The sequence below is a fragment of the Mesoplodon densirostris genome, chromosome 4 (genome assembly GCF_025265405.1).
Source record: "Mesoplodon densirostris isolate mMesDen1 chromosome 4, mMesDen1 primary haplotype, whole genome shotgun sequence".
Classification (NCBI taxonomy): domain Eukaryota; kingdom Metazoa; phylum Chordata; class Mammalia; order Artiodactyla; family Ziphiidae; genus Mesoplodon; species Mesoplodon densirostris.
In genome coordinates, this window is record NC_082664.1 from 940,969 (window position 1) to 964,835 (window position 23,867).

The 23,867-nt window shown below is 49.7% G+C and overlaps 1 long non-coding RNA gene and 1 pseudogene across 7 annotated transcripts in view; one reads left to right on the forward strand and one right to left on the reverse strand.

Annotated features, from left to right (window-relative positions):
* LOC132487767 (uncharacterized) overlaps positions 1–14,108 on the forward strand; it is a 348,757-nt gene extending 334,649 nt beyond the window's left edge. For 5 of the 7 annotated variants that reach the window (XR_009531683.1, XR_009531682.1, XR_009531688.1 and 2 more), the window contains 2 exons: positions 429–9,042; positions 13,490–14,108. This is a non-coding gene — a long non-coding RNA (uncharacterized LOC132487767). The remainder of the gene's footprint in view (positions 1–428; positions 9,043–13,489) is intronic. The other 2 variants (XR_009531687.1, XR_009531684.1) reach the window with 2 other exon arrangements.
* A 1,890-nt stretch (positions 14,109–15,998) lies between these two features.
* On the reverse strand, positions 15,999–18,521 carry LOC132489275 (phosphoethanolamine/phosphocholine phosphatase-like; annotated as a pseudogene).
* Positions 18,522–23,867: the final 5,346 nt, after the last annotated feature.

The window sequence follows — 23,867 nt, forward strand, 5'->3', positions numbered from 1 at the left end:
TACAAATGAGCCAGACTGTGTACAGCTAGGGCAAACAATATTCTAATCATTACCCCGATTACAAAAATTAAGACAACCAACAAGAAGTAATGAAACACCAACGTATGGGGGTTTCTCCTGGCACATTCCATTCTAATTTACAACTTAGGAACACGACTTCCAGAAAGGCTCTCCTTCCCTACTACCCAGATTGGGGAATAGAGAAATGCTGCCTTCTTGTGACCGTTTCACACAATAGCAGCTTTAAACCCACTGCTAATGGTCACTAACTATTCACCAAACGTGCAGTTCTGTAATGGCACCTGTCCACCAAAAAATTCCTGGGGTCGAAAACAGAATAAGAAATTCAAAAGAGGGCAACCTTCCAAGAAGACAATTTCAAGAGGTATATTGTATGCACACTTTTTTCTCCTTTTTTTTTTAAACAGAAACAAAAACGGCTTGGAAAAATGATGAATGTTAGGTATTTGTAAAGACACGCAAACCCAAATTACAAAAACCTATCAGCTCACAGCAGTCAGAATGGCCATTAACAAAATGCTGCAAGCAATAAATGCTGAAGCAATTGTGGAGAAGTGCGTACCCTCCGTTCTAAGGGGGACGTGGTAAGGGCCACTAATGAAAACACAATGGAGGTGCTTTGAAAAGGGAAACATTGCGCTACCAGGCAATCAGTCATACCCACTGCTGGACCTGTCACCTGAGAAAATGAGAATCAAAACCTCACAGACTGGCAGTTCTGCACTCCAGCAATACTTACCATAGCCAACACTTGGAAGCAACGAAAATGTCCATCAACAGAGGAGTGTACCAAGAAGCAGTGGTCCATGTACACAATGGAATATTACTCCAATAAAAAGTATAAATTAAATTTAAAAACAAACATAAGTAAGGAGACGTAAGCATTTGGGGGTTTATCTGGGCACATTCCTCTCTAATTTATAACCGAGGAACACCAGTGGCAGGAAGGTCTGTTTCCCTAGTACCAGCGTGGGGAACTTAGAAAGGCTGCCACCCTCTGGCTGTTCCCTGCAAAAGCAGCTTTAAAGCCTGTGCTAATGGTCACTTCATGTGAACAAGTACTGCAGGGCTGTAAATGAAACCTGCCCTCAAAATGTCTTGAGGGAGGTAATGGCCAAAAAATTTCAAAATGTGACACATACTTTAAGAAAACACTTTGAGGGCCTCCCTGGTGGCGTAGTGGTTGAGAGTCCGCCTGCCGATGCAGGGGATACGGGTTCGTGCCCCGGTCTGGGAGGATCCCATATGCCGCGGAGCGGCTGGGCCAATGAGCCACGGCCTCTGGGCCTGCGCATCCGGAGCCTGTGCTCCGCAACGGGAGAGGCCACAACAGTGAGAGGCCCGCATACCGCAAAAAGAAAAAAAAATAAAATAAATAAAAAGAAAACACTTTGAAGAGCTAAGCTGTAATCACAGTTTGAAAAATAAGAAGGACATGCCTTAAAGCTTAATGTCAAGGGATTATGAGACACACGGAAATTCAACCACAAAGAGGTATCAGTTCACACCCCTCAGAATAACCTTCAGCACGAAACCCATAATCAATAACTGCTGGGGCTTCCCTGGTGGCGCAGTGGTTGAGAGTCCACCTGCGATGCAGGGGACGCGGGTTCGTACTCCGTTCTGGGAAGATCCCACATGCCGCGGGTGCCTGTGCTCCGCAACGGGATAGGCCACAACAGTGAGAGGCCCGTGTACCGCAAAACAAACAAACGAAAATAAATGAATGAATGAATGAATGCATGTATGCTGAAGGTGTTGTGGAGAAATGCATACCCTCAACTTTCAGTGGGATGTACCCTGGAAAGAGCCACTAATGAGAACAGAATGGAGATGCCTTTAAAAGGTAAACATTGAGCTACAATATAAACCAGCAGGCCCATTCCTGGACCTACAACCAAAGAAGACAGAATTGGAAAGGCACAGGAAGGCAAATGTGCACTGCACATATTACAATAGCCAAGATATGGAAGCAACCAAAAAGTCCAGCAACAGATGGGTGGACAAAGAAGAACTGCTACATGTAGAGATGGAATATTAGCTGGGGAAAAAATGAAACAATGCCATTTGCAGCACCATCGATGAGTCTAGAAGTAATCACCCGAGTTGTGGTAAGTGAGAAAGCAAAAGACACATATCCTATCATATCACTTATAGGTGTGAGCTAAAAGTTGATAACAATGAAGATATTTCCACAGAGAAAGGCAATTACAGATTCATTAAACCAACTTAGGGTCCACCATAAGGAAAGGTGTGAGGATTGGATACATTACATTATTGGGGTTAACAGAGATATACAAACGCATGTGAAATATATAATCACCAAAGACCTACGGCATACCAAGAGAAGACTACTCAACATTGTGTCATAACCTACATGGGAAAAGGATCTGAAGAAGACTAGATATATGTATATGTGTAAAACATCCCCATCTTGCACACCTAGAACAAAGAAAACATTGTAATCAAATTGGCTGTGATCAAAAATAATAATTAAGTTAAAAAACGAACAGGATGGAATGAGACGTAATCTTAAAGGGATTTTCCTGGCACTTTCCATTCTAATTTACAACCTACAGCACAACTTCCATTATGGCTGTCTTGCCCTAGTAACCAGATTTGGTAAGGAGAAATGCTTCTGTCTTCTGGCCGTTCCACACAACAGGAGCTTTGAACCCAGCGCTAGTGGTCACTTAATTTTCAAAATAATTGCAGGCCTGTAATAGACACCTACCATCAAAGAAAAAAATCCTGGGGTCGTAAATCGACCAGAAAATTCAAAAGACGTCAACATTTCAAAAACAGAATCAAGAGGCATATTTTAAGCACATTTTGTGTTTTCTTGCTTTTTTTTTCTTTAAAAAAGGAATGGGAATGCTCAACGTCAGCAATTAATAAAGATTGCAAATCCAATCTACAGAAACCTTTACCACACAGCCATCAGAATGATCACCAGGAGGATAGTGTACAAAGGTATAAATGCTGAAAAGGTTTTAGAGAACTGTGTACCCTCTAGCCGCTGCGGGTGGATAAACTGGTAAGAGACAGTAGGGAGAAGAGAGTGGCGGTGCCTTTAAAGGTAAAAATTGAGCTGCCATGTGATCTGGTAGGTCCTTTCATGCGCCTACCACCTGAGCAGACCAGAATGAAAAAGGTACCGGCTGGCAATCCTGCACTGCAGGAACATTAACCATAGCCAAGACTTGGAAGAACCCAAAATGTCCATCAACAGAAAAATGTACAAGGAAGAAGTGGTCCATGTACACAATGGAATATTAGCCATGGAATAGAATAAAAGTGTGCCGTGTGCACCACCATAGAAGGACCTAATAAAGATCATCACCAAACTTGAAGTATGAAAAAAATGGAAAGACAGACATCCTATGACATCACTTATAGGTGTTAACTAAAAATTGATACCCACGAACTTATTTCCAAGAGAAGGAAAAGCATGGATTAAGAAAATAAAAGTACGTTTAACCTGATGGAAAGTTGTAAGGAATGGATGAATTAGGATATGGGGGTTAAGAGACATGTACTAATACATATGAAATGTTTAATCACAAAATACCTATGGAATACCAAGAAAGGTCTACTCAACACTCTGTAATAACCTACACAGGAAGGGCTCCAAAGATGAGTAGACAGATACATTGATATAATGAACCAGATTCTGTACACCTAGGAGAAACAAAATATTTTTTTATCGAATTTGCTCTGATAATTAATAAAAACTAAATTTAAAAACAATCAAGAAGAAAGGAGATATAAGCTCTTGGGGGTTTTCCCTGGCACATTCTACTCTAATTTGCAGCCTACTAACACGATTTCCTGGAAGGCTGTACTGCCCAAAAACGGAGTGGGAAATGTACAAATGCTGCCGGTTTGTGGACGTTTCCCACAAGCGCGGCTTTAAGCCCACAGCTAATGGTCACTTAACATTCACAAGGACTCAGCGCTGTAAAGGACACCTGCCCTAAAAAAATTGTGCTGCGGAAGGGAATGGACAAAAAATTTCAGAACAGGCAAATGTTTCAAGAATATATTATGAAGACGTAAGTTTGACTCTCTTTAAAAAAAAAAAAGGAAAATGAATAAACGCTCAACCTCAGGAATTATTAGATTCATGCAACTCTAATCTACAAAAAGTTTACAACTCACACCTGTCCACTGACGATCAGCAAAAAGTCTACACACAGTAAACACTGAAGGAGTTTTAGAGAACTGTGTACCTTCTAGCTGCTGGTGAGATGTAAAGTGGTAACAGCCAATAATGAGAACAGAAAGGAGCTGCGTTAGCAAAGTAAAAATTGAGGTACCATTCGACGCAGCAGGCCCACCGCTAGGCCTCTCACCTGAGAAGTTCAGAATCGGGAAGACACAGGCTGCAACAGCTGCACTGTGTGGCCTTATTCACAATAGCCAAGATGGTGAAGCAACCAAAATGTCCATCAACAGGTGAATGGATAATGAAGTAGAGGTCCATGTACACAATGGATCGTTCCCCATTTAAAACAATGAAACACTGCTCTTTGAGGCACCACAAATGAGCTAAGAGATAATCATGGAACATGAGGTAATTTGCAAAGCAAAAGACCTATATCCTATGATATTACTTATAGGCGTTATCTAATAGCTGACCCAAATATACGTATTTCCACAGAGAAAGACAATAACAAATGTAGGAAAAAATATACTTATCTAAAAGGAAAGGTGGGGGGAATGGATAAATGAAGATCAGTGTTATGTATACCAATACATATTATATACATGTGTCAAAAAGACCGACCATATAGCAAGGGAGGTCTACGGAACACTGTGTAATATTTTGCATGGGAAGAGGATCTGTATATGAATAGACATATGAAATGTACAAATGAACCAGATTGTGTACACCTAGGACAAACAATATTCTAATCATTACACCGATTACAAAAATTAAGACAACCAACAAGAAGTAATGAGACATAAACGTATGGGGGTTTCTCCTGGCACATTCCATTCTAATTTACAACCTAGGAACACGACTTCCAGAAAGGCTCTGCTGCCCTACTACCCAGATTGGGGAATGGAGAAATGCTGCCTCCTAGTGGCCGTTTCACACAACTGCAGCTTTAAACCCACTGCTAATGGTCACTAACTATTCACCAATCTTGCAGTTCTGTAATGACACCTGTCCACCAAAATAATCCTGGGGTCGAAAATTGAATAAGAAATTGAAAAGAGGGCAACCTTCCAAGAGGACAATTTGAAAAGGTTTATTGTATGCATACTTCTTTCTCCTTTTTTAAAAAACACAAACAAAAAAAGCTTGGAAAAATGATGAGTTTTAGGAATTTATAAAGACATGCAAACCCAAATTACAAAAACCTATCAGCTCACAGCAGTCAGAATGGCCATTAACAAAATGCTTCAAGCAATAAATGCTGAAGCAATTGTGGAGAAGTGCGTACCCTCCGTTCTAAGGGGGACGTGGTAAGAGCCACTAATGAAAACACAATGGAGGTGCTTTGAAAAGGGAAACATTGCGCTACCAGGCAATCAGTCATACCCACTGCTGGACCTGTCACCTGAGAAAATGAGAATCAAAACCTCACAGACTGGCAGTTCTGCACTCCAGCAATACTTACCATAGCCAACACTTGGAAGCAACGAAAATGTCCATCAACAGAGGAGTGCACCAAGAAGCAGTGGTCCATGTACACAATGGAATATTACTCCAATAAAAAGTATAAATTTAAAAACAAAGATAAGTAAGGAGACAGAAGCAATTGGGGGTTTATCTGGGCACATTCCTCTCTAATTTATAACCGAGGAACACCAGTGGCAGGAAGGTCTGTTTCCTTAGTACCAGCATGGGGAACGTAGAAAGGCTGCCACACTCTGTCCGTTACCTGCAAAAGCAGCTTAAAACCTGTGCTAATGGTCACTTCATGTGAACAAGTACTGCATGGCTGTAAATGAGACCTGCCCACAAAATGCCTTGAGGGAGGTAATGGCCAATAAATTTCAAAATGTGACACATACTTTAAGAAAACACTTTGTAGAGCTAAGCTGTAATCACAGTTTGAAAAATAAAATGGACATGCCTTAAAGCTTAATTTCAACAGATTATGAGACACACGCAAATTCAGCTACAAAGAGGTTTCAGCTGGTACACCTCAGAATAACCATCAGCAAGAAACCTATAAACAATAAATGCTGAAGTGTTTGTGGAGAAATGCATAACCTCAACTTTCAGTTGGCCGTACCCTTGAAAGATCCACTAATGAGAACAGAATGGAGATGCCTTTAAAAGGTACACATTGAGCTACAATATCATTCAGCAGGCCCATTCCTGGACCTATAACCAAAGAAGACAGAATTGGAAAGGCACAGGAAGGCAAATGTGCACTGCACAGTATTACAATAGCCAAGATATGGAAGTAACCAAAAAGTCCAGCAACAGATGAGTGGACAAAGAAGAACTGGTACAAGTACAGACAAAATATTAGCCAAGGAAAAAACGGACACATTGCCCTGTGCAGCACTGTAGATGATTCTAGATGTAATCACACAACCTGGAGTAAGAAAGAGAAATACACGTATCATATGATATCACTTATAGGTGTTACCTAAAAATTGATACCAGTGAAGATATTCCCACAGAGAAGGGCTATCAGAGATTCATTAAACAAATTTATGGTTCACCAATGGAAAGGTGTGAGGATTGGATACATTAGGATATTGGGGTTAACAGACGTATACAAACACAGGTGAAATATATAATCACCAAAGACCTACGGAATACCAAGAGAAGACTATTCAACATTCTGTCATAACGTACATGGGATAAGGATCCCAGGAAGAATAGACATATGTTTATGTGTAAAACAACCACATCTTGCACACCTAGAACAAGCCAAACCCTGTAATCAAACTTTCTGTGATAAAAAATAAAAATTAAATAAAAACAACGAACAAGAAGTAGTGAGACATAAACTTAAGGGGCTTTTTCCTGCCACACTGCATTCTAAGTTATAACCTAGAACACGACTTCCATTGAGGCTCTGTTGCCCTAGTAACCAGATTTGGTAAGGGAGAACTGCTGCCACCTTGTGGCCGTTTCACACAACAGCAGCTTTAATCCCAGCGCTAATGGTCAGTGGATATTCAAAATAATTTCAGGCCTGTAAATGACACCTGCCCTGAAAACAAATCCTGGGGTCATATATCGACCAAAAAATTCAAAAGACGTCCATATTTCAAAACGACAGTTTCAAGAGGCATAATTTATGCACATTTGGCTTCTGTTTCTTTTCCTTTCTTTGTTTCTTAAAAAATTGGGAACGGAAAAGGGCTGAACATCAGGAATTAATAAAGCCATGCAAGTCCAGTGTACGAAAACGTTCACCTCACAGCCGTCAGAATGATTATCAGCAAAAAAAGTCTAAAAGAATAAATGCTGAAGGGGTTTTAGAGAACTGTGTACCCTTTAGCTGCTGGTGGGATGAAACCTGGTAACAGCCAGTAGTGAGACCAGATTGGAGGTGCGTTTAAGGGTAAAAATGGAGCTACCATGTGATCTTGTAGGCCCACTCATGGGGTTATCACCTGATTAGACCAGAATCAAAAAGACACAGGCTGGCAATCCTGCACTGCAGCAACATGTACCATCCCAAGACCTGGAAGAAACCAAAATGTCCATCAACAGAAAAATGCACCAAGAAGAAGTCGTCCATGTACACAATGGAATATTAGCCATGAAAAAGCAGGGAACAGTGCCGTTGGCACCACCATAGAAGGATCTACAGACAATCACCCAACATGAAGTAAGATAGAAACCGAAAGAGAGACATCCTATGACATCACTTATAGGTGTTACCTAAAAATTGATACCCATGAAATAATTTCCAAGAGAAGGACACACATAGATTCAGAAAACCAAATTATGTTTAACCAAATGGAAAGGTGTAAGGAATGTATGAATTAGGATATGGGGGTTAACAGACATGTACTAATACATATGAAATATATAATCACACAATACCTATGGAATACGAAGAGAGGTCTACTCAACACTCTATAACATACACGGGAAAGAATCCAAAGAGGAATAGACAGATACATTGATAGGATGAATCAGAGACTGTACACCTAGGAGAATCTACATTTTTATCAAATTTGCTCTGATAATTAATAAAAGTTAAATTTAAAAAACAAACAATAATTTAGGAGATATAAACTCTTGGGGCTTTTCGCTGGCACATTCCACTCTAATTTGCTGCTTACTAACACAATTTCCAGGAAAGCTCTGTTGCCCAAAAACCCAGAGTTGGAAATGTAGAAATGCTGCCGCCTTGTGGCCGTTTCCCACAAGAGCGGCTTTAAACCCACAGCTAATGGTCACTTAACATTCAGAAGGACTCAGGGCTGTAAAGGACACCTGCCCTATACAACTGTGCGGAGGTGGGGAATGGCCAAAAAAATTCAAAACTACAAATTTTTCAAGAAAATAATATGAAGAGGTTAATTTGGCTCACTCTCTTTTAAAAAAAGGAAAATGGATAAAAGCTCAACCTCAGTAATTATTAGACACATGCAAATCTAATCTACAAAAAGGTTTCAACTCACGCCAGTCAACTGGCCATCAGCAAAAAGACTACAAACAATAAATATTGAAGGGGTTTTAGAGAACACTGTACCCTCTAGCTTCTGGTGAGATGTAAAGTGGTAACAGCCAATAATGAGAACAGAAGGGAGCTGCAATTAAAATAAAAATTGAGGTACCATTCAATCCAGCAGTCACACCACTGGGCCTCTCACCTGAGACCTGAATCAAGAAGACCCGGGCTGCAAAATCTGCACTGCAGCCTTATTCACAATAGCCAAGACAGTGAAGCAACCAAAAGGTTCATCAACAGATGAACAGATAAAGAAGAAGTGGTCTATTTATACAACAGAATATTAGCCATGGAAAACAATGAAACACTGCTATTTGAGGCACCATAGATGAGCTTGGAGATAATCACAGAACATGAGGTAAGTCAGAAAGCAAAAACCTATATCCTATGATATCACTTATAGGTGTTAACTAATAACTAACACAAATGAACATATTTCCACAGAGAAAGACACTCACAGACTTAGAAGTATGCTTATCTAAAAGGATAGGTGGGGTGAATGGAAAAATTAAGATTAGGGTTACCATACGTGTACAAATACCTATTAAATACATATATCAAAAGACCGACCATATAGCAAGTGAGGTCTATGGAACTGTGGAGACGTCCCAATCACCTGACTGCCCTCCGACCTGCCGTGAACTGGAGACTGAGACCAGGCACGCCTCTCTCCTTCTCCATTCACTCAGGGACAGACTGGGGGTCATGGGAACCTCAGAATCGAAACCAGATTCTAAGACACCCCTGGGGTGTCTCCTAGCCAATTTTACAGCCCTCGGTTTCTCCCAAGTTCTCCGTTGCCGACGGCTTATTTTCTATTCCACTGTGGCCAGGCCACAATATCCTCTAGACAATCAATCCAAATGGACTCCTGAAGGGACATTCAGTTTTAACATCCTCCGTGACCTAGATAATTACTGCCGCAGGATGGGCAAATGATCCGAGGTCCCCTATGTTCAGGCCTTCTGGTATTTACGCTCCTGCCCCTCCCTGTACGTCGATTGTTCCACTTCCCAGATCTTTCTTGCCAAACAGACAGCTCCTACATCCAAGCCCCTAATTTCCTTTGATGATGACTCCTCTCCACTAGGCGACCCACCCGAATCTCTCGCCTCTCCCCCCTCCAGAGCTCCTCTCCAGCCTCCACCCAACCCTGAAGCGGTCCCTCCTCATCCCGCAGCCGCTCCGGCCCATCCAACCGCTCCCCCGCCTCCCTCAACGGTTTCTCCTCCCTCTCCCCTTGCTTCGCCAATTAGTGCACATACACGCTCTCACGACTCCCAAGATCCAAATCTCCTCTGCCCTCTGAGGGAGGTAGAAGGAGCGGAAGGATTAGTTAGAGTTCATGTTCCCTTTTCCCTCCAAGTTCTCTCTCTAATAGAAACGCGATTAGGCTCCTTTCCGGCCGACTCTTCCCGCTACATCAAATAATTTCGCTACCTCTCTCAAGCTTACGATCTAACCTGGTGTGATATCTCTGTGATCCTATCTTCTACTCTGACCCCTGATGAGAGGGAAAGAATTCAAACTGCTGCCCGAAACCATGCAGATCAGGTTCACCTTACTGACAACTCCATGCCTGTCGGAGTGACTGCTGTACCTGGTACCAATCCAGGCTGGACTTATCAGGATGGCCAAGATGGCCGTCATAAACACGACCTCATGATCCAGTGCCTCCTGGCTGGCATGCAGGCTGTTGCTCATAAGGTAGTCAATTTTGAAAAACTAAAAGAGATAATCCAAGAACCTAACGAAAATCCAGCTATCTTTCTCAATCGCCTTACAGCGGCCTTAACTCTCTACACCCAGCTGGATCCCGACACCCCGGCAGGGGCAGCGGTCCTAGCCACCCATTTTATCACCCAATCAGCCCCGGACATCCGAAAGAAATTAAAACGGGCAGAAGATGACCCTCAAACCCCTATTCGAGATCTGGTAAAGATGGCCTTTAAAGTCTACAATGGCCGTGAGGATTTGGCAGGATCCAGCTGACAGGCTCGGATGCACCAGAAGGTGGCCCTCCAAACCCAACCTCTTGTAGCTGCCCTAAGCCCGGCCATCTCCCATGTATCACAGCATCCATGGGGTCCGCAAAAGGCAACCCCGCCGGGGGCCTGCTTCAAATGCAGAAAAGAAGGCCACAGGGCTCGCCAATGTCCCAATCCCCGACCTCCTTCTAAGCCCTGTCCCAGCTGCGGGTTAACGGGCCACTGGAAGAGTGACTGCCCTACGACTGGCCCTCCCTCAGCGTCTCCACGTGGGGGGGCGGGCCGACCCAATGGCATTACCACTCGAACTGCTGGGATTGGCTGACGACTGACGGCACCCGGACTCGAAGACCCCCATCACCCTCACCGAGCCCAGGGTAACGCTACAGGTAGCGGATAAGTCCATTTCATTTCTGGTGGACACGAGGGCTACCTATTCGGTCCTGCCTACTTATTCCGAGCCAGTTTCTCCTTCCCAGATCTCGGTCATGGGTATTGATGGCAAAACATCCTTCCCACTCCAGACCGGTCCACTCCCATGTCATATCGAAGGACTCCCTTTTACTCATTCCTTCTTAGTCATACCATCCTGCCCAGTTCCCTTGCTAGGCCGAGATGTCCTTTTCCACTTAGGGGCCTCCCTCCAGCTGGATAGACTTGACCCTAAGGTCCCCTCCTCCCAACTCCTGCTTCCTCTTCTCGGCCTGTCTCTAGAACCCTCCCCCTCCTATCCCCCTCTTCCAATCACACCGAACCCAATCAATCCCCATGTCTGGGATGCTTCTAAGCCCATAATAGCAACACACCATTCCCCCGTCCTCATCCGCCTAAAGAACCCCTCCAAATTTCCATCAAGGCCCCAATTTCCCATCTCTGAGACTCACCTTAGGGGCCTACGACCTATTATCACCAGACTCCTAAGCCAGGCACTCCTTATCCCCATTGACTCTCCCTGCAACACCCCCATCCTGCCTGTCCGCAAGGCCTCTGTGGATTATCGCCTGGTCCAGGACCTCCGACTAATCAATGAGGCCATAATTCCTCTCCACCCAGTAGTACCAAACCCATACACCTTGCTCTCCCATATCCCCCCATCCACAACCCAACTTTATGGTTCTGGATCTCAAAGATGCCTTTTTCACTATCCACCTACATCCCGACTCCTATTTCCTCTTCGCCTTTACCTAGACGGATCCGGATACTCATACTTCCGTTCAGCTCACCTGGACAGTTCTTCCCCAGGGCTTCCACAAGAGTCCTCACCTCTTCGGTCAGGCGCTGGCACGGGACCTCACTTCCTGCTCCCTTACCCCCAGCAATCTCCTTCAATATGTACATGACCTCCTCCTTTGTAGCCCATCTCTCAGCCTCTCAAGGCTACATACTGCAGATCTCCTCAATTACCTTGGCTCTCGCGGTTATCGGGTCTCCCCAGCCAAGGCTCAGTTATCTGTATCTTCTGTAACCTACCTGGGGCTCCACCTTACCCCTACCACAAAAGGTCTAACAGCCGATCGCACCCGGATTATCCGTGAACCCCAGCCTCCGGAAACAGCGGAACAAATTCTCTCCTTTTTGGGCCTTATAGGATTTTTCCGACACTGGATCCCTAACTTTGCTCTCCTCGCTAAACCCTTATATCTAGCCGCTAAGGAAACCCCTCAAGGACCCCTCACCTCTCCTTCCGCCGTTCAACAGGCCTTTCTCACCCTCCGTAACGCTCTGATATCTTCTCCTCCCCTTTCTCTGCCCAACCCAAACCGACCTTTTCACCTTTTTGTGGATGAACGGGCCTCAATAGCCACTAGACTCCTTGCCCAGCCTGTAGGGCCTTCCTACCGCCCCGTGGCTTACCTCTCCAAACAGCTAGACCCAACCATTCAGGGATGACAACCATGCCTTCGGGCCCTAGCAGCAGCAGCCGAACTGACCAAACAAACACTACAGATACTCAACCACACAGGAATAGGTAACATCTCCGACTGCTTTCTATGTGCCTCGCTTGGCCGTCCACCCTTGGCTGCTGTCCCACTCGACCAGCCCTTCAATTCTACTTCCTACACATCCCCAAACCCACCTTTTTCCCCGTTAAAAGTCCCCATATTCCTTGATTCAAAAAAATCTATCTGTTACGGCAGCCGCCCAAATCTACCTGATAATGGGTTTCTTTGCAACCCATCCCTCACGGTAAACACATCAATTGAAGCACCACCAGGCATGTTTTTGTGGTGCAATGATTCCCTCACAAAAGAGATCAATTCTTCCTCCCCCTTCCCATGTATCCCTGTTACTCTCGTCCCACAACTCATACTGTAGAGCCAAGCCGAATTTTCCTCGCTAATCACGCCGCCCCTTACCCGACAAAAAAGAGCTATCTTTCTTCCTCTGGTCGCAGGCATCTCTCTCGCCTCCTCCCTGGTCGCTGCAGGCCTCGGGGGGGGCGGGGGGGAGCTATAACACATAGTGTTTCAACATCCCGCGACTTAGAACATAAACTCCAGCTAGCCATTGAAGGCTCCGCCGCCTCCATCTCCTCTCTCCAGTGCCAAATCACCTCCATAGCCCGAGTCGCTCTCCAGAATTGACGAGTCGTGGATCTCCTGACGGCCGCCAAAGGAGGTACCTGCCTCTTCCTACAGGAGGAATGCTGCTGTAAACGCCCTCCATCGCTTAAGAGAACTACTCCAACGCAAACACCAACAGTCCGCCTCCCCAATTCCCGATTGGTGGCGATCCACCCTCTATACCTGGCTAACACTAATCTGAGGCCCCTTAATTCTCATCTGTATCTTGCTCATGTTTGCCCCGTTTTCTTAGGTTCCTTCGCCAGCGCATGGAGGAAGTCTCTCGGGTGGCCACAAACCAAATGTTCCTCGGTCCTTACACCTTGCTTCCTACAGAAACCCCCACTGGTTTCCCCTAAGCCTCGGACCTCTGGTCGCCCGACTCCCCTTTCGATGCCCCCATTCAGCATGAAGTAGCCAGAGATCGGAACGCCACCCCATTACACCAAAGATGTCGGGATGTAAGGCCAACTGGCCCGAGGCAGGGGAACGCAATCAGATTCACAGGTTGCATCAGACCGAAACTCTCCGGACCACCCAATTCCAGAAACTGACCTGGAGACATTCCGGACCACCCAGTTCCAGGAACTGACCTGGGGGCTTTCCACCCGGCCCAGCCTTCCCGCCTTTCGAGGGACGGGACTAGCGGTCCCAAGACTGATGGAACAGGCACCAGATAGTGCCACGACACCCGAAGAGACCACCAGATAAGGAATTCCCTGCGCCCTCCCAGATGCACCACACCCCTTTCCCTTCTTCCCCTATAAAATCTTGCCCAGCCCTCGCCCGGGGGCGACTTCTCTGGCCCCCTTCTCTCGGACGAGTGAACCTCGCCCGGGAACGCCCCCTAATAAAGCTCACTTGAAGCTTTCCTCCGTTTCGCGATGCCGTTTGTTAAGATCCGACCTTACACTTACACATCAAGTATGGCTATGAGCTGAATTTCTGCAAAACAAGACTATCCCGTGCAAAGAACAACCCAGTAGAGCTTTGTATCCCATCAGCTACAGAAGAGAATGGCTGCAGGCTACTGAAAGCCAGCAGCATTTACAACTTAACTCCCATGGCCTCTGCAGTGCTACGTCTGAGTTTTCTGTTTCTGCCCCTGTACCAAACAGCTCTGGTGTAATTCCTCGTTCCTTCACCCACCCCCACCAACCCCTGTCCCCTTACCTGCGGTCCGCAGCCCTCCACTCCGCGCTCGGATGCCGCTGGGGTGCCAGGGACCCCCGGGACGGGTCATTCCCAGCCGCCGGGCGCTGGCTCCCTAGACCCCCGCCAGCTCGCGTGGTGCCGACGGCGAGGAGCCCCGAGGACGCCCCGCGCCAGGTGCGCTCTGGCCGGAACGCCCACTTTCAGGACACTCTCTTCCGGGAGAGGCGCGCAGAACGCCGCTGCGCTCAGGTGACCCGCAGCCAATGCCGAGCAAGACCCGCCCCCGCCGGCGCCGCGTCCGCGCGGCGCAGCACGATCTCGGTGCTCCAGGCACGGGCGCCGGGGGGCGGGAGTCTCCTCTCCTGAGAGGCAGCTAGCGATGCCCCGGGGCGCGGGCCCCTGCGGCGCGGAGACCGCTCCAGGCTGGACTCACCGACACCAACGCCGCCAGGAGGAGCGCTTGGCGGGATTCGGCAAACAACCCAATGTTTTAAATGGAAAAAGGACTTCAAAAGACCCTTCTCCAGATAAGACATACAAATGGTCAGCAAGCACATGAAGAGATGTTAATCGTCATTAGTCGTGATGAAATGCAAGTTAACACCACAACACCGACCCCTCCACACACTAGAAGGCCTACAATCAAGAAAGCTAAAAATAACAAATGTTGGCAAAAACTTAGAGAAACTGATACACAATTTTCCATAGGGAAAATGAATAAGTTCTGGAGGTGGATGCTGAGACTATTTGTACAACAACGTGAATGTAGTTAATGCCATAGAACTGTATGCTCAAAATGATTTAAATGGTAAATGTTATGTTATGTGGGGGGGAGGGGTTAACATAATTTAGCCCCTACTTTATACCAGACCCTAGAGTCAAAGCTTCTCATCCATTTTCTCACTTTTAATTAACCTCCTACGATCTTCACACTCCCATTTAACAGACGAAGCTGAGCCTGAGAGGTTAAACTAAGTGACTTGACCAAGACTCACTCGGCCAAGTCTACACTGTTCAATGTTGCTGTATTTACTGAGCACCTACTGAGCAATACCTCCAGCACCTGCCAGAGACATTGTGGGAAGACCAGGATGAATGGGGGCTGAAAGCAGATTACAAAACATGGGTAGATCCTGGGGCCCTGCTCTCAAACACTGAAGTTTCTTGGAGTGGAGGGGATGGCCTTTGTCACCCTTGTGGAGCCTTTTATTCCACCCCACCGCACCCCAACAGAGGAGGGAAGCAGCTGGCCTGATACTGAATATTAGCTCAGCTGGGAGGAGTCCTGGGGCTTTGAAGAAGGCATCTCCTGCCCCACTCCCTACATTGCCCCCTGGAGTCCAGTATGTGGGCAGAAGCATCCCTATGGCGGGGCAGGAGGCACATCTCATGGCACCCCTCTCCTCCCGCCCTGCAGTAATGACACTGTACCCATACACCCGCCAGAAGGACAACGAACTTTCCTTCTCTGAGGGCACCATTATCTGCATCACCCGCCGCTACTCCAATGGCTGGTGTGAGGGCATTGGCTCAGAGGGGTCTGGATTCTTCCCCGGGAACTATGTGCAGCCCAGCTGCTGACAGCCTGGGATCTCTGGGATGCTGACTCAAGCACCGCCTTGAGTGAGGGTCTTGAGTCCCACACCAAAGCCTGCTCCAGTCAAGACTGGACCAGACCGGCACGCCTCCTGGGCTGTGAGCTGTGTCTGTTCCTTCCCCCCACTGCAGTGGGAAGGCGTCCTGGTAACGACAGAGGAGGTACCCAGAGGACTGCTGGAGACAGGAAAAAACTGGAAGCCAAGGAGTTTGGTGACCTTACCCACAGGGGACCCTTACGCCATGCAAGACAGGGTCTCCAGCTGCAAGTGCCAACTTTGAATAAAATTCTGATGACCTCCTGATGATTGCCCTGCAGGGCTAGCAGGCCGAGGGACTGAAAAGCAACCCACCTGTAAGGCTCCCGCTCATTGAACCTCCTCTGCCTGCCCTAAGCAGCAGTATCTCCCATCTCCTCGGTGCTCACTGAGCCCTCCACACTAGACCCCTGTGCCCCTCTGCGAAGGTGGGCCGCACCCTGCTCTTCTGCTTGTTGCCTGCTTTGTTATGTATTCAGTCTTGGTTCCCCGGGCTGGGCACTCCTCCAAGAGTGGGGACCAGCTCCCTCACTTAGGTGGGGCTCTCTGAGAGCAGAGCTCACCTCGCCCTCAACCCCCAGACGGCAGCGTGAGACACCTCGCTCACCTCCGCCCCTTCACCTCCTTCACAGCTCTGAAACTCCAGAAGAGGGAGGTGGTCCCTGGGTTTCCACTGGCTCTGCTTTACAGCATCATGGCTTTCTGTTCCATACGGGAGGAGGGGGGCTCAAAAGGGCCCAGTCAGTGGGGCGACTTTGGTTAAGTCCCTGCTTTCTTGCTGCATAGACGAGGCTGTGGTGCAAGGAGACATCTTCGGGCTCTCTGAGGTCCCTGGCTGGCCAGACCCGAGCCCCAGGACAGTGTGCTACCTCTTTCCACCAACAGGAGGTGACCGTTCCCTCTAGCTTTTTATCCTGTGGGGATGCTAACAGGGTGGGCGGGGCGGGGGTGAGGCAAGGAGTGTAGTGTACAGTCACAGTAGGTAAAGCACGATCTAGGCCTGGGACCATCAGCAAGGAGCGCCACCTCTCCCCACGGGGAGTCCGGTGCGGGGGAGGTCGGGGGGGTACATTTCAGGGCCTGGGTCCTCTGGACAGAAGACTGGAGGAGGGAGGCCACGCAGCCCAAGGCAACAGTTAACCGCAACGCGGCGGGACATGTTCCTTCTCTACCCTGACAGGGAACCCCGTCCTCCCAACTGAGAGGACAAGGTGTGTGGAAACACTGCCGCCTGCTCAGATATGCGTGCCACGCTGCTGCGGCCAGACTCCAGAATTCGCTTGCAGTGGAACTCGGGGAGGCAGCTGACCTCGGTTAACTGCACAGATGGGGACAGCTCCCAACTCCCTCCTCCAGTCCCCAGATGGACCAACCTGGGATTCCGGGAAATCCTGGAGGGATATACCAAAACGAAAGGGAAAGGGAGTAATAAAACTAGCTTTCTCTTTCCCGACCCCCACCGCCCCACCCCCTCCCCGCCCGGGTGGCCCCTGCAGGCCACGTCCTCAGCACCTGATGCAGGTGTAGGCGCACTTCGGTGGAGGTTTCCCAGGGCACCACCCTGGCGCGGAAGGAGCTGGGCTCGGCCTTCTGCGCCTCCTGCATAAGGCGGTGCATGGGGTAGTGGCGGCGCGGGAAGGCCATGTCGCCGCCTGCCAGCAGCCCCGTGGGGCAGAAGTCGTTGGCGCCGTCGCTCACGTAGAAAAGGCGCTCGAAGGGCACGCCGTCGTGGGCCTGCTCGCGCAGATAGTCGCTGAGCACCTTGTGCTGGCACATGTTGGCGGGGCAGCGAGCGCAGCTGTGCGCGTGGAAGGGCCGCAGCGCCAGCAGCCCCCAAGGGTCGGACCCCGACGGGTTGCTGAAGATATGGCGGAACAGGCCATGGTGGCCGGCGGCGCGCAGCGCACTCTCCACGCCAAAGGTGTTGGCGTCTAAGGTGAGAATAACCTCAAAGCAGGCGCCCTGCTTGGCCACAAACTGCAGCAGCTCGCCCGTGCCGGGCGACAGGGGGATGGCCTCGTAGATGGCGCGCAAGTCCCGCGGCCGCACGCCCTGCTCGCCCAGGTACTGGAAGACGTGCTGCATGCACTCGTTGTAGTAGCCCTCGCGCTAGGTGGCACGCAGGCTCTCAGGCAGCCGCTGGCCCGCTGCGGCACGCACACGACGGAGTCGTCGCTGTTTTCGTCCACGATAGTCTCGTCCAAGTCGAAGGTCAGGAGGAAGCGTGGCGCGCCGGGCACAGCCATCCCGCTCTCCTCTACCAGCTTTGTCCTGAGCGACCAAATCCTTTTGTGGTCACCAAAAAGAGTCCCTCAGAGGAAAGGGGGACAGGACCTCTGAGCTTCTCCTGCAGGGTGGGGAGCAGCGGCAGCGGAGGTCTGTCCCGGCTGAGTCTGGAGTGTCAAGAGTGGGGAGAGGGCCTAGCTGAGGTATTTGGGCGCAGGATGGAGCAAGGGGTGCTCACGGGAATTGGAGGGGACGCTGCGTGTTATCCATCCCCGGATTTCTGGGCTCCGGCTCTCACGAGTGCTTCCAGTCCAGAGGGTCCGTGAATGCTGTGCATCTGGGCCGTTCCCTCCACTTGCCCCCCATCCCCATGTTATGTATTTTTAACCACAATAAAAAAAATGAATGAAGCACTGATAATCCATGTTACAACATGGATAAACATTGAAAACATTCTAAGTCAAAGAAGTCATACTGAAAAGGCCACTTATATCACAACCATCTTGTGTGCTTTAAATCCATAGCAGTTTTGAAAGTGAGGGGAAGGGACTTTCCTGGTGGCCCAGTGGTTAAGACTCTGCGCTCCCAATGTAGGGGGCACAGGTTCGATCCTTGGTCGGGGAACTAAAATCTCGCGTGCACAGCATGGCCAAAAATTAAAAAAGAATAAACGTCATTGGCCTGGTTTTGGGTCATAGCATCGTCCTTGAACCCATCAGAGCACCCATAGGATGGAACATGGGATTGGCTAAATGTGGATCATATGCCCATCTTCAAGGTGGGTGGAACGTAGCATCAGCCCTCTGGAACTGTTTGGACTGGAAACAGGTAAGAAGTTCCCAAAGGAAAGCTGAGGCTCTGGACTTTGGCATGAGAACAGACGCTGGATAGGGGAAAGCGGCAGATTCCACATCACTGATGGCCCACTGCACAGCTGTGGGATCTGAAGGCCAAGGAAGGAAGGGGCTGATTTAGGGTCAGGGGCTGCAGCCACCCATCCAGTGCTCTTGCTGTCCGTCCACAACAGCAAGAACCTCTTCCTCTTGCAAAAGGCACAGCCCTCCTTGATGTCTCTGGTGGTGGGAGCCCAGGAGTCACACCTGCCCCCTGGCCACATGACTCACCCATCCCCCAAGAACAATACTGCTCATTTATCCAGTCTCCTCCCTCCTTTACAAGAGCAGAGACTAAATGCTATGGTGGTTAGGAAATTCTTGCTCAGTGAAGCAGTGGGAGGCTCAAGGATTACACCGTATCATGGAATCCATCATTGGCAGCTTTCAGAGACCACATGGGTGCACGTGGCTCTCCAAGACCATGCAGCCTCAGTGTGAAACTGTCCACTGGGTGGCCCAGTTGCTCCCGTATCTTTGACTCTTAATCAGTATGAATATCAAAAGTTTGTTACACCTGGAAGCCCAAAGGATTGCAAGGCCATGGTCTGCTGTATGGTTGTTGTGTCAGGGACACACTCAAATGTTTAGACGGTTATTACCTCGCTTGGCAGGCTATGGGCCTGTGAGGGGGAGGCCCTTTTCTCAACAAGGATGTTAGTAACTGAAACATCCCAAAGGGCTGTCTGTGCTGCCCAGGTAGCGGTTCAATTGCCAGCAGCAAGGTCAGCTCAGTAATTGGCCACAGGGGCTTGACAGGGACCAAACTGGCCTGAGCTGGAGGACCACAGATGACTGCCTGGATGGTCAGAGGTCAAGGGCTGTCCTGAGACTTGATGTCTATTGATGCCCACTCAGATGGGACAAAGGATGCCTGCAGTCTCAGGAGGGCCCCACAGCCCTCAGGAGGCAGCACCTGGGGGCTGGTAGGTCGCTGCACCAAGTTCTGTATAAATTCATAACATGACCATGGAGTGAGCTCAGTCAGGCCTCTGCTGGACCCGGGCTGCCCAGGCCAAGTGGGGCCAGCACTACTCTTTCCAGTTCAGATGGTAGGAGGAAACCCTGTGGGCTTCTGAGGCCCTAACAGCCGTTGACTGAGGTTGAGGTGGATTTGAAACAGTCAGTGACCAGAGAAGACATTTCATTCTTCTGCCATTAGGTTCCAGGACGGGGGTAGATAACCAGCGGTCCAGGTGAACCCCCACTCGTGAGTGACCCCGGGCAAGTCCTGTCCACCCTACAGGACTCAGAAGGGTGGGGTTAGGGGGGCCGTGGGCCAGTTGTGCTTAACACTAACTCACTAACCCTAACGCCCAAATCTCTACTATTCACTCCCTTACCCTAACCTCCTCATCTCTAATCCTACACCCTAATGCTCCTAACCCCTAGCCCCTAGATACTCGACCTTGACCTGTAAACTCCTAACCCTTACCCTGACCATGACTCAGACCATCTAACCTGACCCTCTAACCCTGACCCTCTAGCCTGCATCCTTTAACTGTAATTCCTCAAAACCTGGGCTCAGCTGAGTGGCTCCATCCAGAGGTGAAGCAGGACCTGTCTTTGGGCCTCCACTGCCTCTGCCCTCTCCTCCCCCCAGGAACCAGAAAGCCCTGGGTTGTTGGACTCTCCTGACCAGAGGGGCAGCTGCTCCTGGTCTACCTGTGCCCACACCCCCCTCCTCTGGGGCCCTTGGCCTCTGGACTCTCTGACCTTCAGTCCACCTTCAAGAGCCCGGAGACAAATCCAGGTGAGACGCCTGCTTCATTGGCACAGGTGGGACCTGGTCCCCATCCTCACAGCCCGGCCAGAAACCTTTGTGCACACTGTCTCATGAGGCTGCTTGTCCCCAGCCAGCTGGAGGGGTCGGGAGTCAGATGGGGAACCAAAGTGTCCTTGAGGTTGGAGTGCGGGCAGGAGACGGCAGAAGAGGTGAGAGGTGAGGTGTCATCATTCCCAAACCAGGCAGGGAGTGTGTGCTGTTTGCATTTCGGACAGGGAAGATTATGTCAGATGGAGGCTCTGAAGTAGCACACCTTGCAGACCAACCTACCAGGGCAGTTCTTCCCTAAGCCAACGGGTGGCGCAAGGCAACGCAAGAAACTACATATATACTTACAATGAATCTGGCAACTGGAAAGGAAACGTTACAGGTCATGGCAACCGAGGCACGGGGAGCCCGTCCCGCCCGCCCAGGCTTGCGCAGTCTGAAGGGGGAGTCAGGGTAGGCTGGACAGGCAGCTCTCGGCTGGGGCCTGGGCCGGAGAGCCCCAGAAGGCGTGGCAACCCGCAGACAATTTCCAGAGCCCACTGCAGCCGGGAGACGTTCCCTACAGAAGAGCCTCTGGCCCTGTGTGTCCACCCTGCACACAACATGACCGTTGGTCTGTCGACCCCTGGGTCTAGTTCACGGCTGTCTGGCCGCCCCTCCCCTCACTTCCTGAGTGTCTGAGCCCCCAGGGCCCCCTTGGCCAAGCCTTCTCTGCACACCTGGCTTTCCTGACTATTCCTGCCTCTCTGAGCACACCGTGTCCTTCCCCAGGGTGTGCGGGTCTGGCTAAGGGTCCCCCTTGTCCCCGGGTGGGCACCCCAGCCAACGCTGATGCTTGCCTTTCCTGAAAGATGGCCCCCTCAGTCTCACCAACTCCAAACTGTGTTGCGTTTACTTCTGGGAAAGAGGGAATGAAGAGGAAGCCCCATTCCGGCCTCACACAAGGTGCGTGCTAACCTTGTGGACCCAAGGGACCACCACAAAGAGGCTGGAAGCCTGGCAGAGGCACAGCCCCTACCGTCACCCCTGTTCCTCGGCCCAGCTTCTCTCTTCTACCATCAAACCCCTCAGCCGCCATCAGAGGAAAAATGTGGGCCTAATCCTGTCACTCTGGTTCCAAAACTGTTCTGTCTATAAAATGAAGTCAAAGCTAGCCGTCTGGCCACCCTTGCAGCCCCTCTGCGATGCGTACTCCCCGCGAGCCAGGCACCCAGCCCCTTCCCCTGCCCCCTGCCCCCACCCTCCTCTAGAGCGAGCTCCGTCCATCCCGCTCCTTCAGTTCAGCTCAGCTGCCACCTCCGCTGACCCACCAGCCAGAGGTAACCTCTCCCTCCGCAGACACACCTAGCCTGCAGCTTCTCTGCCCTGCGCCCGGCTGGGCTGAGCAGAGCTGAGAGCATGCTCCTGCTTCACTGTGGACCCCAGGCCCCAGCACATGGCACAGGCTCAGGGATGTTTACTGGACAGATGGATGACCATGAGGATGAGCAGGCAGATCACTGATGGTAGCGGGTAGTGGTCCTCCTTTTGAGTCTCTACACTTCACCACAAAGTGCTGAGGCAACAGCAAAAGGGAGGGTGGGGGAAGGCGGCACCAGAAAGCAACAACCCCATGCCTTCCTCATCCCCCCACAGCACGCATGTGTACACACACATGTGCACGTACATGCCCAAGCATACCGGCATTCACACACATGTACACACACACATGGAAAGACGGACTGCAGTCACACACAGGCACACAATCACACGTGCTGCACATGCAAAAACACGTGCATACACACATGTGCCTGCCTGCATATAAACACACTCACATGCACTCGGATGTACACAGACCTGTGCACAGACAGCACACACATGCACATGCTTGTGCACACTCACGTAATACACACACATACACACAAAAGCTCAGGAAATTTCACAAAGTTTGTTTTTGTTTCAGCCTCCCCAAGAACGAGGAGACAGCAGATGGTCCCTGGGAAATAAAGATGGTCACGGCCCTGCATCTGTCACAGAGGCTCGTTGGAGGCTCAAGCACGCTCTGCCCTGCCCAGTCATGGGGTACAGACCCAGCCTGCTCAGCTGCCTCAGCCGAGCCTTCCGCTGCCCCAGCCGCTCGTGGGAGAAGCAAGTCTGAGTGTCAGTTGCAGGTCATGTCGGTGCTACTTCCTGACAGGAGGTCTTGTGTTATCTTGCATGGTATCTTGCTCTGGGCTGAGGCTTACATTTTGCTATCTACTCTTCCATAAGCACTTCACCGTATTCCTGAATGCCTATGCCCTCCAGAGGCCCCAGTTCTAGAACACCGGAGTTGGGAAACAGTCAACCGTCTCTGTGCACAATCACAAAGCTGCAGTCTGACCCAAGTCCACTTCTTCTATGTCTTAATGCTGCTCCACCTGGGGCTGATTGCGGAGGTGCTGGGTCTACAGTCCATGAAGATCTGGGAGACATGATCCCCCTCTTGCAGGCCTGCATGGACTTGCCTTTGCCTGTTAGTCCAAGGCATGCTCTATACAACATCTGTGTTTTTCTCCTCTAGAAAAAAATATTCCCAGAAGCAGCAGCATCTCTTTAGACCACAGTCAGGATGACCCTCCTGGAATGAGCCTCAATCCTACCTCAACTGGACTATCTCCTGCCCTCTGCCTGACAAGGACCAGGCCTTGGGTGTGGTCAGTCTCCCCTCCAGTCTGACTGGGCCTTCCTGACCAGAGAACCCAGGAATACCACCTGAGCCTGTGGACTCAAGCACGTGCTGTAGAAAAATGTGCTGATGCATAAAAAAAATGATAGGACTCTCCAAGACCATGAAAAACCACACAACACGAACCATAAATAACAGCCAGGCTTGTTCTACACTGTGTGAAGACTGTCAATTTTTCACTACACTGGAACACACTCAGAGATGCTCTGGGCCTGGAAAGAGCCCCAGGGCCCTGGTGCTGC